Source organism: Gorilla gorilla, chromosome 5, assembly GCF_029281585.2.
Source record: "Gorilla gorilla gorilla isolate KB3781 chromosome 5, NHGRI_mGorGor1-v2.1_pri, whole genome shotgun sequence".
Lineage (NCBI taxonomy): Eukaryota > Metazoa > Chordata > Mammalia > Primates > Hominidae > Gorilla > Gorilla gorilla.
This window is the reverse complement of record NC_073229.2, coordinates 67,564,525-67,582,169: the sequence shown is the minus strand read 5'-3', so window position 1 is coordinate 67,582,169 and position 17,645 is coordinate 67,564,525. Positions and strand designations below refer to the sequence as shown.

General features: G+C 38.6%; 1 long non-coding RNA gene across 2 annotated transcripts in view; it reads right to left on the bottom strand.

Moving 5' to 3' along the window:
- Window positions 1-17,645, bottom strand: part of LOC129534092 (uncharacterized) — a 34,238-nt gene that overhangs the window by 15,713 nt on the left and 880 nt on the right. Inside the window, exon 3 of one of the 2 annotated variants that reach the window (XR_008680515.2) lies at window positions 4,247-4,300. The exons of the other annotated variant lie outside the window; for it this stretch is intronic. This is a non-coding gene — a long non-coding RNA (uncharacterized lncRNA). The remainder of the gene's footprint in view (window positions 1-4,246; window positions 4,301-17,645) is intronic. 2 annotated transcript variants of the gene reach the window in all.

The window sequence follows — 17,645 nt, the reverse complement described above, 5'->3', positions numbered from 1 at the left end:
CCCTCCCCTGAGGGACTCCACCCAGAAAGATAAGAGTTCTTTCCATGAAACATTGGCTGGAGTTACTAAAATTATTGAAGGGAGGCCCTGCCCATTGAGGAGGGATGGATTGGGGTCTTACTTAAAGAAGCAGTCTGGGCCTGGCGTGGCGGCTCACGCCTGTAATCCCAGCACTTTGGGAGGCCGAGGTGGGTGGATCAAGAGGTCAGGAGTTCAAGACCAGCCTGGCCAATATGGTGAAACCCTGTCTCTATTAAAAATACAAAAATTAGCCGGGTGTGGTGGCGGGCACCTGTAGTCCCAGCTACTCGGGAGGCTGAAGCAGAAGAATGGCTTGAATCCTGGAGATGGAAGTTGCAGTGAGCCAAGATAGTGCCACTGCACTCCAGCCTGGGCAACAGAGTGAGACTCCATCAAAAAAAAAAAAAAAAGAAGCAGTCTGGCCATGATCTGCCACAGCAGCTGTGCTCTGCTCTGGGGAATTGCTCCTGGTTTGGAACACCCAGACTCCCTGGAGCTGGCAGGCCAAAACAGCAAACTCAGGCTGCAAAGATAGCAGCTGCCCCTCCTCCAGGGAACTCGAACATCTCATGCAGTATCCAGCCTGCTGCCTCTGGCCAGCTGGAATTCCAAGCCAGTGGGTCTTAACTTGGGAGCAGGGCCTGCTGAACAATGCCACTTGGCTCCCAGACTTCAGCCCCTTTCCTAGGGAAATGGACAGATCTGCCTCACCAGAATTCCAGGGGCCTGAGTTTGCAAAAATTCCTGGGTCTCTGTGTGTGCCTGAGCAACTGCCAAGAGTCTGCCCAGCTCTGTGCTTTGGACCTAATGCCCTGGTGGTATGGGCTCACAAGGGGATCTCTTCATCCACGGGATGAAAAGATCCATGAGAAACATGTGGTTTCCTGGCCCGGGTCAAACAATCACTCACCACCTCCCTTAGCTAGGGGTAGGGGTTCCCCTGATTCCATGACACTCCTGGGTGGACCATCACCCCACCCTGCTTTTCCTCACTCTCTGTGGATCATGCTGACCACCTGGTCAGTCCCAAAGCCAGAACCTGGTTAACCTGGTTACCTCAGTTGAAGGTGTAGAATTCACTCAAAATTTTCATTCTTCTCCATGAGAGCTGCAGACTACAGCTGCTTCTAAGCAGCCGTCTTCCAGAATATTTTTTTTTTTTCGAGACGGAGTATTGCTCTGTCGCCCAGGCTGGAGTGAAGTAGCGCGATCTCAGCTCACTGCAACTTCCACCTCCTGGGTTCCAACGATTCTCCTGCCTCAGCCTTCCAAGTACCTGGGATTACAGGCACACGCCACCACGCCCAGCTAATTTTTGTATTTTTAGTAGAGACAGGGTTTCACCATGTTGGCCAGGCTGGTCTGGAACTCCTGACCTCATGATTCAACAGCCTCGGCCTCCCAAAGTGCTGGGATTACAGGCATGAGCCACCGCGCCCAGCCCAGAACATTTTTTTACTGCATATTTTTCTGAATATTTTAAGCCCACTGTTGAGACGGAATACTGACAAAATAATATTGCTTTCAAAATGTTACTGGTCATTGACAATGCACCTGGTTACCCAAGAGCTCTGATGGAGTTGTACAAGGAGATTAATACTGTTTTCATGCCTACTAACACAACACCAATTCTGCAACCCATGGATCAAGGAGTAATTTTAATTTTCAAGTCTTATTATTTAAGAAATACATTTTGTAAAGCTATAGCTGCCATAGACAGTGATTTCTTTGATTGATCTGGATACAAATTACCTCCCCCATAAGAAAGAGATTCAAGTTGCTTCAAAAATTAAAATAATTTGTGAGAACGTGTATTAGTGTGTTCTCACACTGCTAATAAAGACATACCCGAGACTGGGTAATTTATAAAGGAAAGAGGTTTAAATGGCTCAAAGTTCCACATGGCCAGGGACACCTCACAATCATGGTGGAAGGCAAAGGAGGAGCAAAGTCACCTCTTGCATGGTGGCAGGCAAAAAGAGCCTGTGCAGGGGAACTTCCCTTTATGAAACCATCAAATCTCGTGAGACTTATTCACTGTCACGAGAACAACATGGGAAAGAACCAACCCCATGATTCAATTACCTCCCAATGGGTCCCTGCCATGACATGTGGGAATTTTGGGAGCTATAATGAAAGATGAGATTTGGGTGGGGACACAGCCAACCCATATCAGAACCCAAATGTGATTAATATGGTACATAGCTCACATATCTCAAAAATGTGAGACAAACTAATATTTCCCACTCCCCTCTTTATGACCACAGCCTTTCAATCATGGAGTATTTCAGCAGCACAGAAATCTCATGGCATATGCCAGGATCACTGTCAGGGGGAGGAAACAGACTACAACCCTCTCAACTCCAGCCTCTACCCCTTCTCTGTGGCAGTGTTATTTTCAGCATATTATTATAGATTGAACCACATGGTAGATTATACTGCAAAACTTTAAAGATATTGAAAATTAATCAATTAAATATAATTAATTATAAAACATAAAATGTTTATGCATGTAAACATTATAAAATTATTAAAAATTATAAAACATGGTTTTTATTATGGAGACTGCTATTGGATATATTACAACTGTAATTAAACATTAACCCTAGACTAATGAAAAGATTTGTTTTATGAAAACTCAGTAATTGGTTGCCCTAGTCATAATCTTTTATGTCCTACTGAAAGCTTTTTTTTTTTTTTTTTGAGATGGAGTCTCGCTCCGTCACCCAGGCTGGAGTGCAGTGGCATGATCTCAGCTCACTGCAAGCTCCGCCTCCCGGGTTCATTCTCCTGCCTCTGCCTCCCGAGTAGCTGGAATTACAGGTGCCCGCCAGCACGCCCAGCTAATTTTTTGTATTTTTAGTAGAGACAGGGTTTCACCGTGTTAGCCAGGATGGTCTTGATCTCCTGACCTCGTGATCCGCCCACCTCGGCCTCCCAAAGTGCTGGGATTACAGGCATCAGCCACTGCGCCTGGCTGTCCTACTGAAAGTTTTGAGCTCTGTAAAAATACAAAGTCAAACAGGAAAATAAGACTCCTGTCTATTGCAAGACAATTATGCAGGCATATAGAAGTTATTTTTCAATTTTTAAGGACCTCTTGTAAGGCAAATATAGTGGTAACAAATTTTCTTAACATTTGCTTGTCTGAAAAGGATCTTATTTCTCCTTTGCTTACGAAGCTTAGTTTGTCTGGATGTGAAATTCTTGGTTGGAACTTCTTTTTTTAAGAATGTTGACTAGGCTCCCAATCTCTTCTGGCATGTAGGGTTTCTGCTGAAGGTTCTGCTGTTAGCATAAGGTCCCTGTGTAGGTTACCTGCCCCTTCTTTCTAGCTGCCTTTATAGCAATGTGGATGGAGCTAGAGGCCATTATCCTAAGCAAACTAATGCAGGAACAGAAAAACAAATACTGCAGGCTCTCACTTAGAAGTGGGATCTAAACATTGAGTACTCATGGAACAAAGAAGGGAACAAGAAACACTGAGGCCTACTTAAGGGTGGAGGGTTGGAAGAAGGTGAAGAATGAAAAGCCACCTATTGGGCATTATGCTTATTACCTGGGTGATAAAATAATCTGTACTGCAAAACTCCATGACATGCAATTTACCTATATAACAAACCTGCACATGCACTCCGGAACCTAAAATAAAAGCTTAAAAAGAGACAGAGCAAAGGAATAAATGATGCTTTAAAAAGACTAATGAGCTATCAATGGCAATCTAAAATAAATCCTAACGCGTTAATTTAAAAAAAAATAAAAATTTTTTAGAATGCAAAATGTTTTTTAAACTTTACATTAATAGTTTTAAATGGGATATTAATTGTTTCATTAAAAGTAAGTATTCATATTTACTAAAGGATTAGTCTATTTTGTTCCTAAAATAATTAATTAAATTTGCTTATATTAATATAGATTATTGGTCATTTCAGCACCCAGAATTCTGTACATAGGATAATGAAAGGTATATTTTACATATATTGCCAACAGAAAAGTGAAACCAAGACAAATTGAACAAAATTTTCCATGTCTTCTTACTAGAATGAATAGTAGATTCTATTCATATCTGTAACTCACTTCATTGCCAGGCGCGTCCTGATTTCAGAGAAGTAAAAATTTGAAAAAAACAAAGTGTGTCTGAAATATGCCTGTATTAGTCTATTTTAATGCTACTGAAAAAGACCTACCCAAGACTGGGAAGAAAAAGAGGTTTAATTGGACTTACTGTTCCACATGGCTGGGGAGGCCTCAGAATCATGGCGGGAGGCGAAAGGCACTTCTTATGTGTCAGCAGCAAGAGAAAATGAGGAAGAAGCAAAAGTGGAAACCCTTGATAAACCCATCAGATCACGTAAGACTTATTTACTATTGTGAGAACAGAATGGGAAAGAACGGCCCCCATAATTCAATTACCTCCCCCTGGGTCCCCCCAACAACACGTAGGAATTCTGGGAGATACAATTCAAGTTGAGATTTGGTGAAGACACAGCCAAAACATATCACTCCACCCCGGCCCCTCCAAATTTCATGTGCTCACATTTCCAAACCAAACCAACCATGCCTCCCCAGTTTTTTGTTGTTGTTGTTTTTTTGGAGACAGTCTCGCTCTGTCACCCAGGCTGGAGTGCAGTGCTGTGATCTTGGCTCACTGCAACCTCTGCCTCCTGTGTTCAAGCAATTCTCCTGCTTCAGCCTCTCTAGTAGCTGGGACTACAGGAGCATACTGCCACACCTGGCTGATTTTTTATATTTTAGTAGAGATGGGGTTTCACCCTGTTGCCCAGGCTGGTCTTGAACTCCTGAGCTCAGGAAATCCACCAGCCTAGGCCTCCCAAAGTGCTGGGATTACAGGTGTGAGCCACTGCACCCAGCCCACAGCCTTAACTCATTTTAGCATTAACCCAAAAGTCCACAGTCCAAAGTCTCATCTGAGACAAGGCAATATTATAAAAATCAAATTATGATTTAAAACAACAATAAATACTCTAAAAACTGTGATGATTACTTATCTGGACAATTAACTTTACTAGAATTTTTAGTCATGCTTAGTTTTCCAAACTTATTGATTTGTTCTGCACTTAAATTTCCTCCTATTTGAATAAAATTACCCAGAGTTGGTCTTTTGTTTTTATTTATTTTTTTAAAAAGCTTCTTTTGTCTCCCAGTGAGACAAAAATTCTGATATTCTTCATGATTTGAACTACTTTTAATTAACTCTCCCATTTAAATTATACATTAGCTAGATATAAAATTTAGGTTAAAATTGTTTTTGCTAATTGTGGAAATGTTTGTATTTAATTCAATTTTTTTAATTTTTAATTTTTGTCAGTACATAGTAAGTGTGTATATTTGTGGGATACATGAGATGTTTTGATACAGGCATGCAATGTGAAATAATCACATCATGGAGAATGGAGTGTCCATCCCCTCAAGCATTTATGAAATAATCACATCATGGAGAATGGAGTGTCCTTCCCCTCAAGCATGTATCATTTGTGTTACAAACAATACAATTACAATCTTTTATAATGGTTATTCTAAAATGTAAAATTAAGTTATTGACTACAGTTACCCTGTTGTAGGATCTCAGTCTGAATCTTTTCCCTTGCAGTGATCTGCTTTTCTATCTTGGAAACTTAAGAAAACTATATGTTCTCGGTGTTAATGTTCCTAAAATGTATTGTAGTGTTTCTAGAGTGTGAATTTGTTTCAAATATTGGCTATTCTGCATATCATGTTATGAACACTTTGAACCTGAGATCTGATTTTTTATTCCATTATATGATGTTATTTGTTAAAACCTTAATCATCTTCATTTTATATATTTTCTCCTTTTATGCCTTCTCTGTGATAGATATTAATATTGTTACAAATTTTAATTTCCTCACACCTTAACTTTGTCCTCATTCACTTTCTCTTGGCCCTTTTCTGGTGTGTTATGCAAGAATTCATCCACAAATTATCAGATCACTCACTCATTATTTTAAAAGCTTTTATTTTACCATGCAATCTATCCATTTAAGTTACATATTTCAACATTTTTTTGTATCCAATATGTTGAAGTGGTTATGCTTTATAACGGCTTCATTGTCCTTCATATTTCCATTGTAATTATTTAAGACTTTTTTCATTTATTTAAATCTTGTGTTAAGCTATGAATTTTGCTTCCTTAGATATATTTTGTTATCTGTTACCTTTCACTCATAATGCTGAAGCTCCTCAGACATGTTGAATTTTTCTCCTTATAAATACCTTTATTGTCTTTATTACCAATCTGCAGGGTAAGCCAAGCCTCAAGTGCTAACTAAATTTATGTGTGTGTATTGAAATTGGAGGAAAATATACATTGAAAGAGCCTCTTATGATATAGTGCATGATTTCCTGCTCCCTGTTCCCACTTCCAGCATAGATATTGTCTGTCCTCCAGGAAATATTACAGTATGTCTACTTCAATAACTACTTTCCTAGATTATCAGCTGAGAGCTAGAGCCTGCCAGACCTAAGCATAATTATTGTTCTTGGGGCTTCACCCCAGCCTGGCTCCAGTATCGCCTCTGTAGAACTCTACAATTGGAACAATAAAAGAAAGAGAGATTTCAAACTGGTCCCCAAAGCACTGGTTTCAAGCTTTTTATCCAAGATTCTTTCTCTTTCATCTCTTTTATTTGTCTTTTCACTTTTTTAGTTTCTTTCTCTTTCTTCTCTTTTATTTGTCTTTTCACTTTTTTCTTTTTTCCTTTTTTCTTGACATTTTATTTTACTGAATTATAACATCAAAATTTCAAGACTTCCCAGGACTTAGCCCATCAAAGTTCACAAGACATACCCTTTCCAACTGCTGCTCCAATTAACTCCATCCTGATCACACTCATGGACAGGCTTGATTTCAAGTGCATACAATGGAGGGAGAAACAGTGCAACAAATATCCTCTACAGCAACTCAATCTCTCTTCTTGGTTTGTGGACTTCCACTGAAGGCCACTTTCTGCCTCCCAGGAATGCAAGAATTCAAAAACCTTAGGCTCCCATGGGTCTCCCATAGGTTTTGGTGGTTGCTAAAAGGAGCTCCATATAATTCCCTGTCTCACATTGGAATCTCCAAAACTAGGTAAGAGACTGAGAACTAGAATCTATTTTACAGGTCTTCATCTTATACAGAAGTCAGTGATGTCTGGCCATATTTTTGGAATGTATATATTCTTCCAAATATTTCCATTAAGCTAGTTTGTCAATTATTCTTGTCGCCTATAGTGAATTTATCCAGTAACTGTCCCAATTCCCCTAGTTAATGTTGGAGATACAAAGACGCATTTTTATCATTTGTCTTTCTTTTAGCTTAGAGCTTATGCAAACTATAGCTGTCTCCTTTCCCACCTATACCCTTTCTTGATCCCAGTGTTATCATCAATATGTTATAATAGATGAAACTCCAATAAATAGTATCAGGCAAATATTTTGACTGTATCAAAAGTTAACCAAATAATATAATTATTTAAATTATAAATATGCTTTGCATAATGCAAGCCACAATTAGATAGGTCATAACTATGATTAAGTAGTAGCCTTAATAAACAAAAAGATATCTTTTATTAAAATTCAATGGACCATTCATTTCTCAAGGGGTATCCAATACTTCTATTTTCTACAGAAATTTTTGAGCTAGGGGGTAATAGAAAAAAACATATAGTAATGTGAATGTCCTGAGTTTCAGTATTAGAAGACAAGCTGATACTTAAAATTGTTTTGGTTTTAACAAAGTAATTCATTGTTTTATTTTAGAATAATAAAATATATTTAAAGCTAAATTGAAAAGTTTTTGGAATGTCTTTAGAAAAATAATCACATGTTATTCATTAGTTAAAAATAACTCTAAAATAACTTATCAGTGTGAATTAAACTCTCTAGCTTCCAATCTCTTTTATTAAAATTTTAATTAAAATGTTCCCTCTTGAAACACCCTTTTAAATTATAACTTTTATAACACAATTTTCTTGTTCAGGATGACTGCATCTACTGATCTAATTTGGACTCCTTAAGGAAAATAAAACCTAATCTTAGCAATACATCAATCCTTCCCTAGGATTAGTTTGAACTGGTAATGATTTGTATTATTATATACATTATTATATATATTTTTAGAACTTATGACTCATTAACTTTATTGTAATAACATTAAAATTCTTATCTTAGACTTCATATTGAGTTTGTCCTATTCAGTGCCTACATCAATTAATAATCAATAACAGAGATCTATAGGAATTCAATGCACAAAAGTCCTAAAAATTACCTATTTGTGATTGGGTAACTTAGCTATTTAATTTTAGCCATATTTCCATGATTCCTTTTATCTTCTAAAAAATTAGATTATAAAAAAAATATAAAGAGAGTAAAATTAGCTTAAAATTTATGCAACAGAACTATGTTAGAAGAATAGATAAGGGGAGGAGCCAAGATGGCCGAATAGGAACAGCTCCGGTCTACAGCTCCCAGCGTGAGCGACGCAGAAGACGGGTGATTTCTGCATTTCCATCTGAGGTACCAGGTTCATCTCACTAGGGAGTGCCAGACAGTGGGCGCAGGTCAGTGGGTGCACGCACCATGCGTGAGCCGAAGCAGGGCGAGGCGTTGCCTCACTCGGGAAGCGCAAGGGGTCAGGGAGTTCCCTTTCTTAGTCAAAGGAAGTGGTGACAGATGGCACCTGGAAAATCGGGTCACTCCCACCCGAATACTGCACTTTTCTGACGGGCTTAAAAAACGGCACACCAGGAGATTATATCCTGCACCTGGCTCGGAGGGTCCTACGCCAACGGAGTCTTGCTGATTGCTAGCACAACAGTCTGAGATCAAAATGCAAGGCAGCAGCAAGGCTGGGGGAGGGGTGCCTGCCATTGCCCAGGCTTGCTCAGGTAAACAAAGCAGCCGGGAAGCTCCAACTGGGTGGAGCCCACCGCAGGTCAAGGAGGCCTGCCTGCCTCTGTAGGCTCCACCTCTGGGGGCAGGGCACAGACAAACAAAAAGACAGCAGTAACCTCTGCAGACTTAAATGTCCCTGTCTGACAGCTTTGAAGAGAGCAGTGGTTCTCCCAGCATGCAGCTGGAGATCTGAGAATGGGCAGACTGCCTCCTCAAGTGGGTCCCTGAACGCTGACCCTCAAGCAGCTTAACTGGGAGGCACCCCCCAGCAGGGGCAGACTGACACCTCACATGGCCCGGTACTCCAACAGACCTGCAGCTGAGGGTCCTGTCTGTTAGAAGGAAAACTAACAAACAGAAAGGACATCCACACCAAAAACCCATCTGTACATGACCATCATCAAAGACCAAAAGTAGATAAAACCACAAAGATGGGGAAAAAGCAGAGCAGAAAAACTGTAAACTCTAAAAAGCAGAGTGCCTCTCCTCCTCCAAAGGAATGCAGTTCCTCACCAGCAATGGAACAAAGCTGGACGGAGGATGACTTTGACGAGCTGAGAGAAGAAGGCTTCAGACGATCAAATTACTCCGAGCCACGGGAGGACATTCAAACCAAAGGCAAAGAAGTTGAAAACTTTGAAAAAAATTTAGAAGAATGTATAACTAGAATAACCAATACAGAGAAGTGCCTAAAGGAGCTGATGGAGCTGAAAACCAAGGCTCGAGAACTACGTGAAGAATGCAGAAGCCTCAGGAGCCAATGCAATCAACAGGAAGAAAGGGTATCAGCGATGGAAGATGAAATGAATGAAATGAAGTGAGAAGGGAAGTTTAGAGAAAAAAGAATAAACAGAAACGAGCAAAGTCTCCAAGAAATATGGGACTATGTGAAAAGACCAAATCTACGTCTGATTGGTGTACTTGAAAGTGACGGGGAGAATGGAACCAAGTTGGAAAACACTCTGCAGGATATTATCCAGGAGACCTTCCCCAGTCTAGCAAGGCAGGCCAACATTCAGATTCAGGAAATACAGAGAACGCCACAAAGATACTCCTCCAGAAGAGCAACACCAAGACACATAATTGTCAGATTCACCAAAGTTGAAATGAAGGAAAAAATGTTAAGGGCAGCCAGAGAGAAAGGTCGGGTTACCCTCAAAGGGGAGCCCATCTGACTAACAGCAGATCTCTCGGCAGAAACTCTACAAGCCAGAAGAGAGTGGGGGCCAATATTCAACATTCTTAAAGAAAAGAATTTCCAACCCAGAATTTCATATCCAGCCAAACTAAGCTTCATAAGTGAAGGAGAAATAAAATACTTTACAGACAAGCAAATGCTGAGAGATTTTGTCACCACCAGGCCTGCCCTAAAAGAGCTCCTGAAGGAAGCGCTAAACATGGAAAGGAACAACCGGTACCAGCCACTGCAAAATCATGCCAAAATGTAAAGACCATCGAGACTAGGAAGAAACTGCATCAACTAATGAGCAAAATAACCAGCTAACATCATAATGACAGGATCAAATTCACACATAACAATATTAACTTTAAATGTAAATGGACTAAATGCTCCAATTAAAAGACACAGACTGGCAAATTGGATAAAGAGTCAAGACCCATCAGTGTGCTGTATTCAGGAAACCCATCTCATGTGCAGAGACACACACAGGCTCAAAATAAAGGGATGGAGGAAGATCTACCAAGCAAATGGAAAACAAAAAAAGGCAGGGGTTGCAGTCCTAGTCTCTGATAAAACAGACTTTAAACCCAAAAAGATCAAACGAGACAAAGAAGGCCATTATATAATGGTAAAGGGATCAATTCAACAAGAAGAGCTAACTATCCTAAACATATGTGCACCCAATACAGGAGCATCCAGATTCATAAAGCAAGTCCTTAGTGACCTACAAAGAGACTTAGACTCCTACACATTAATAATGGGAGACTTTAACACCCCACTGTCAACATTAGACAGATCAATGAGACAGAAAGTCAACAAGGATACCCAGGAATTGAACTCAGCTCTGCACCAAGCGGACCTAATAGACATCTACAGAACTCTCCACCCCAAATCAACAGAATATACATTTTTTTCAGCACCACACCACACCTATTCCAAAATTGACCACATAGTTGGAAGTAAAGCTCTCCTCAGCAAATGTAAAAGAACAGAAATTGTAACAAACTGTCTCTCAGACCACAGTGCAATCAAACTAGAACTCAGGATTAAGAATCTCACTCAAAACCGCTCAACTACATGGAAGCTGAACAACCTGCTCCTGAATGACTACTGGGTACATAATGAAACGAAGGCAGAAATAAAGATGTTCTTTGAAACCAATGACAACAAAGACACAACATACCAGAATCTCTGGGACACATTCAAAGCAGTGTGTAGAGGGAAATTTATAGCACTAAATGCCCACAAGAGAAAGCAGGAAAGATCCAAAATTGACACCCTAACATCACAATTAAAAGAACTAGAAAAGCAAGAGCAAACACATTCAAAAGCTAGCAGAAGGCAAGAAATAACTAAAATCAGAGCAGAACTGAAGGAAATAGAGACACAAAAAACTCTTCTAAAAATTAATGAATCCAGGAGCTGGTTTTTTGAAAGGATCAACAAAACTGATAGACCACTAGCAAGACTAATAAGGAAAACAGAGAGAAGAATCAAATAGATGCAATAAAAAATGATAAAGGGGATATCACCACTGATCCCACAGAAATACAAACTACCATCAGAGAATACTACAAACACCTCTATGCAAATAAACTGGAAAATCTAGAAGAAATGGATAAATTCTTTGACACATACACTCTCCCAAGACTAAACCAGGAAGAAGTTGAATCTCTGAATAGACCAATAACAGGAGCTGAAATTGTGGCAATAATCAGTAGCTTACCAACGAAAAAGAGTCCAGGACCAGATGGATTCACAGCCGAATTCTACCAGAGGTACAAGGAGGAACTGATACCATTCCTTCTGAAACTGTTCCAATCAATAGAAAAAGAGGGAATCCTCCCTAACTCATTTTATGAGGCCAGCATCATCCTGATACCAAAGCCGGGCAGAGACACAACCAAAAAAGAGAATTTTAGACCAATATCCTTGATGAACATCGATGCAAAAATCCTCCATAAAATGCTGGTAAACCGAATCCAGCAGCACATCAAAAAGCTTATCCACCATGATCAAGTGGGCTTCATCCCTGGGATGGAAGGCTGGTTCAATATATGCAAATCAATAAATGTAATCCAGCATATAAACAGAACCAAAGACAAAAACCACATGATTATCTCAATAGATGCAGAAAAGGCCTTTGACAAAATTCAACAACCCTTCATGCTAAAAACTCTCAATAAATTAGGTATTGATGGGACTTATCTCAAAATAATAAGAGCTGTCTATGACAAACCCACAGCCAATATCATACTGAATGGGCAAAAACTGGAAGCATTCCCTTTGAAAACTGGCACAAGACAGGGATGCCCTCTCTCACCACTCCTATTCAACATAGTGTTGGAAGTTCTGGCCAGGGCAATTAGGCAGGAGAAGGAAATAAAGGGTATTCAATTAGGAAAAGAGGAAGTCAAATTGTCCCTGTTTGCAGATGACATGATTGTATATCTAGAAAACCCCATTGTCTCAGCCCAAAATCTCCTTAAGCTGATAAGCAACTTCAGCAAAGTCTCAGGAAACAAAATCAATCTACAAAAATCACAAGCATTCTTATACACCAATAACAGACAAACAGAGAGTCAAATCATGAGTGAACTCCCATTCACAATTGCTTCAAAGAAAATAAAATACCTAGGAATCCAACTTACAAGGGATGTGAAGGACCTCTTCAAGGAGAACTACAATCCACTGCTCAAGGAAATAAAAGAGGATACAAACAAATGGAAGAACATTCCATGCTCATGGGTAGGAACAATCAATATCATGAAAATGGCCATACTACCCAAGGTAATTTATAGATTCAATGCCATCCCCATCAAGCTACCGATGACTTTCTTCACAGAATTGCAAAAAACTACTTTAAAGTTCATGTGGAACCAAAAAAGAGCCCGCATCGCCAAGTCAATCCTAAGCCAAAAGAACAAAGCTGGAGGCATCACACTACCCGACTTCAAACTATACTACAAGGCTACAGTAACCAAAACAGAATGGTACTGGTACCAAAACAGAGATATAGATCAATGGAACAGAACAGAGCCCTCAGAAATAATGCCGCGTATCTACAACTATCTGATCTTTGACAAACCTGAGAAAAACAAGCAATGGGGAAAGGATTCCCTATTTAATATATGGTGCTGGGAAAACTGGCTAGCCATATGTAGAAAGCTGAAACTGGATCCCTTCCTTACACCTTACACAAAAATTAATTCAAGATGGATTAAAGACTTAAACGTTAGACCTAAAACCATAAAAACCCTAGAAGAAAACCTAGGCTTTACCCTTCAGGACATAGGCATGCGCAAGGACTTCATGTCTAAAACACCAAAAGTAATGGCAACCAAAGCCAAAATTGACAAATGGGATCTCATTAAACTAAAGAGCTTCTGCACAGCAAAAGAAACTACCATCAGAGTGAACAGGCAACCTACAACATGGGAGAAAATTTTCGCAACCTACTCATCTGACAAAGGGCTAATATCCAGAATCTACAATGAACTCAAACAAATTTACAAGAAAAAAACAAACAACCCCATCAAAAAGTGGGCAAAGGACATGAACAGACACTTCTCAAAAGAAGACATTTATGCAGCCAAAAAACACATGAAAAAATGCTCACCATCACTGGTCATCAGAGAAATGCAAATCAAAACCACAATGAGATACCATTTCACACCCATTAGAATGGCCATCATTAAAAAGGCAGGAAACAACAGATGCTGGAGAGGATGTGGAGAAATAGGAACACTTTTACACTGTTGGTGGGACTGTAAGCTAGTTCAACCATTGTGGAAGTCAGTGTGGCGATTCCTCAGGGATCCAGAACTAGAAATACCATTTGACCCAGCCATCCCATTACTGGGTATATACCCAAAGGACTATAAATCATGCTGCTATAAAGACACATGCACACGTATGTTTATTGTGGCATTATTCACAATAGCAAAGACTTGGAACCAACCCAAATGTCCAACAATGATAGACTGGATTAAGAAAATGTGGCACATATACACCATGGAATACTATGCAGCCATAAAAAATGATGAGTTCATGTCCTTTGTAGGGACATGGATGAAACTGGAAATCATCATTCTCGGTAAACTATCACAAGAACAAAAAACCAAACACCACATATTCTCACTCATAGGTGGGAATTGAACAATGAGAACACATGGACACAGGAAGGGGAACATCACACTCTGGAGACTGTTGTGGGGTGGGGGGAGGGGGGAGGGATAGCATTGGGAGATATACCTAATGCTAGATGACGAGTTAGTGGGTGCAGCGCACCAGCATAGCATATGTATACATATGTAACTAACCTGCACATTGTGTACATGTACCCTAAAACTTAAAGTATAATAATAATAATAATAAAGAAAAAAAGAAGAAGAATAGATAATTAGATGGAGGAACAAATGCAAAAAAGTATACTTTAAAACAAATGCATTGGCTAATTCATACATAATGTTATCGTGTGAATTATTATGTTGTTTTCAAACTAATTCTGCACTGTGTAAAAAGTTATATATTAGGTTGATGCAAGAGTAGCGGTTTTCGCCATTGAAAGGGAGAGATAGCACCATACAGCTACCTTAGTCTACCTTTTACAATGATCCCAAAAACTCATGGAAACATTTTCAAATGCATAAATTGAAGTTTGCTGCTATTATTAATAGGGACATTTACAAATTCATAAACAATTTAAAAATTGTTTTTAAATTGTTAAAAGAAGGATTGGTGTATTTCAAAATATTAAAAATTAGTGACTAAAATGACACAATATGTACATGAGAATATACATAACTATAGATTATTAGTCATTTCAGCACCCAGAACTCTGCATAACGTATGGAATATATATTTGCATATTTTACAATCATTGTCAATGGAAAGGTGAATTGAAGCTAAACTGCCCCAAATATTTCAAAGGCTTCCTAATAGAAAGAATAATAGATTATATTCATAACATGTTTCAATTTTCAAAGAAAATGGATAACCTACAATGAAATCTTTCCATCACAGACTTTAATCAGTCACCACCATGAGCAAATACTAGTAGCTAAGTAAGCAGCCCTTAAAAGACCTGGAGAGAAACAGAGGACATTTGCATAAAGAAAACCTGGAAAACCTGTCCAAGAACAGGAGAACGTAGAGACATTGATACTGTGAACATAGATGAAAACTGGATTTAGTCAAGAAGACATTTCAGCCTGTATGTGGGATGATACGTGGTAACAGGATTTTAATTTTGAAAGACAAGGTCCTCAGAGCTTGATGCTGTTACATGAAGACAGATCTTGGGGAAGTGGTGACAAAACGCCCTTGTGGTTTAGCTCAGTGCAGAGCACACTGCAAATCTTCTTTACAGAAAGGTGCCAAAACAGAAGAGTATATTTTCCTTTTGGGTCTTTCAAATCTAGTATTTGTAAATCATGGTGAATAATAATTTGAATACTCAGAATCTATTTATCACTACATTCAAACAGTCCATTAAGCTCCACCTCTAGTAGAGGAATGTGTCTACACACATTATTTGGAATTCCTCTGTAGAGAAGTTTTGTCCTTTCCCCCACCCCCACTTATTTATTTATAAGTCACTGCTTCTCTGCCCTGTTATGAACAGAGCTTGAAAATATTTGTGTTTAGCAAAATCCTGTTTGAGTAGGCAGAATAATGGCCCACCAAAGATGTCCATGTCCTATTCCCCAGAACTTGTAAATACTGATGCTACATGACAAAAGAGACTTTGCAGATATAATTATATCACAGTATTTAATTAGGGAGTTTATCCTGTATTATCTAGTTTGGCCCAACTTAATCAAATGAGTCCTTAACAGCAGAGAATTTTCTCTGGATGAAAGTGGAAAACAGATGGAGTAGAAATGAAAATCAGAGAGATTCCAATTGTAAGAAGAATTCAATGCATCATTGCTGGCTCTCAGATACAGGAACCTACAAACCTGAGAGGGCCTTTAGGGGTTTATTAACAGCCAGCCAAAAGCAGGTAGCTCAGTCCTATAATTGCAAGGAACTGAATCCTGCCAAAAGCCTAAATGAGCTTAGAGGTAAATTCTTCCAAGAGCCTTGTAATGAAAACCCAGCCAACAAAACTTTATGAAATCCAGAGCAAGAAACCAGCAGAGCCAACCTGAATCTCTGACCTACAGAATTGTTTTTGAATGCAAAATTGTGTTATTTCAAGTAGCTAAATTTGTGACAACTTGCTACAGTAGCAAGAGAAAATTAACACATATTTATACACATATCTGTAATTATTTTCCATATCAACCTATGTGTATTTTGAACTTAATATGAGTTCATACTGATATCTCAGACTCTTAATCCAGCACCACAGAGTTCATTCTGCTCTTGCTTATTTGTAATTTATTTTCCTGACAGTGAGAAACTTAATTATCTTCCTTTATTTGTTTATCTCTAATAACACAAATAGTTTAAGAATTATTCACCTATAAGCTTGTGATATTCAAACTTACCAACTAGAGTATTATATTTATGGACAGCTGTTTTTGTCTTTAGTTTTACAAACTGAAAACCTCTTTTGCAAAGTTACTTAAGTCATTTCCTTTTTTTGTCCACATCACCTGTAGTAAAATTTCCACATCACATGTAGTAAAATTTCCTATATATTACGATACAGTTAGGCTTATCTGTCAGAGGCTACATTATATAATACGATTCCCTAACACTCTGGATCATATTTTTTTATTTGCATTCATTAAAGTTTACTCTCTACAACGTATGATTCTATGAATTTTGACAAGTGCATAGAATGTTGTATCCACCACTCCAGTACCTCATAGAAAAGTTTACCACACTAAAAATCCTCCTGTGTATCCCCATTATAGTTGACCATGCTCTCTTAACATGTAGCAACCACTGATATGTTTTCCATCCCTATAGTTTTGCCTTTTTTCAAATGCCATACAAATGGAATTATACAATAACTACATAATTTTTTTGCCTGGCTTCTTTCAGTTAGTAAGACACATTTAAGTTTTATCCAGGGCTTTTGTGTAAGTAAATAGCTTGTTTCTTTTCTTTTTTTAAAAAAAATAATATTCCATTGCATGGATATATCACAGTTTATTTATTACTTGAAGAATATACAATTTTGGTAATTATTAATAAAACTGCTCTAAACATTTGTTTACAGAAGTTTGAGGGAATACAGGTTTTTGATGTCCTTGGATGAATATCTAGAAATAGGATTGATGACTTGTATGGTATGTCTATGCATATTTCTAAGAAATTGCCAAGCTGTTTCCCAAAATGGCTGTAGCATATTTCATTCCTGGGAGCAATAAATGAGAGTTTCTGTTACTGTATATTTTAACACCATTTAAGGTTGCTTTTAAATGCTGTTGACTCGATGTTCAACATTGAGGAACCGATAAACTGTTTTCTAAAGTGGTTGCACCATTAGACATTCCTATCAGCAATAAATGAGGATTCCAATTTGTCCACTTCTTTCTCAACACTTGTTTTTATTTTTTATTTTAGCCACCTT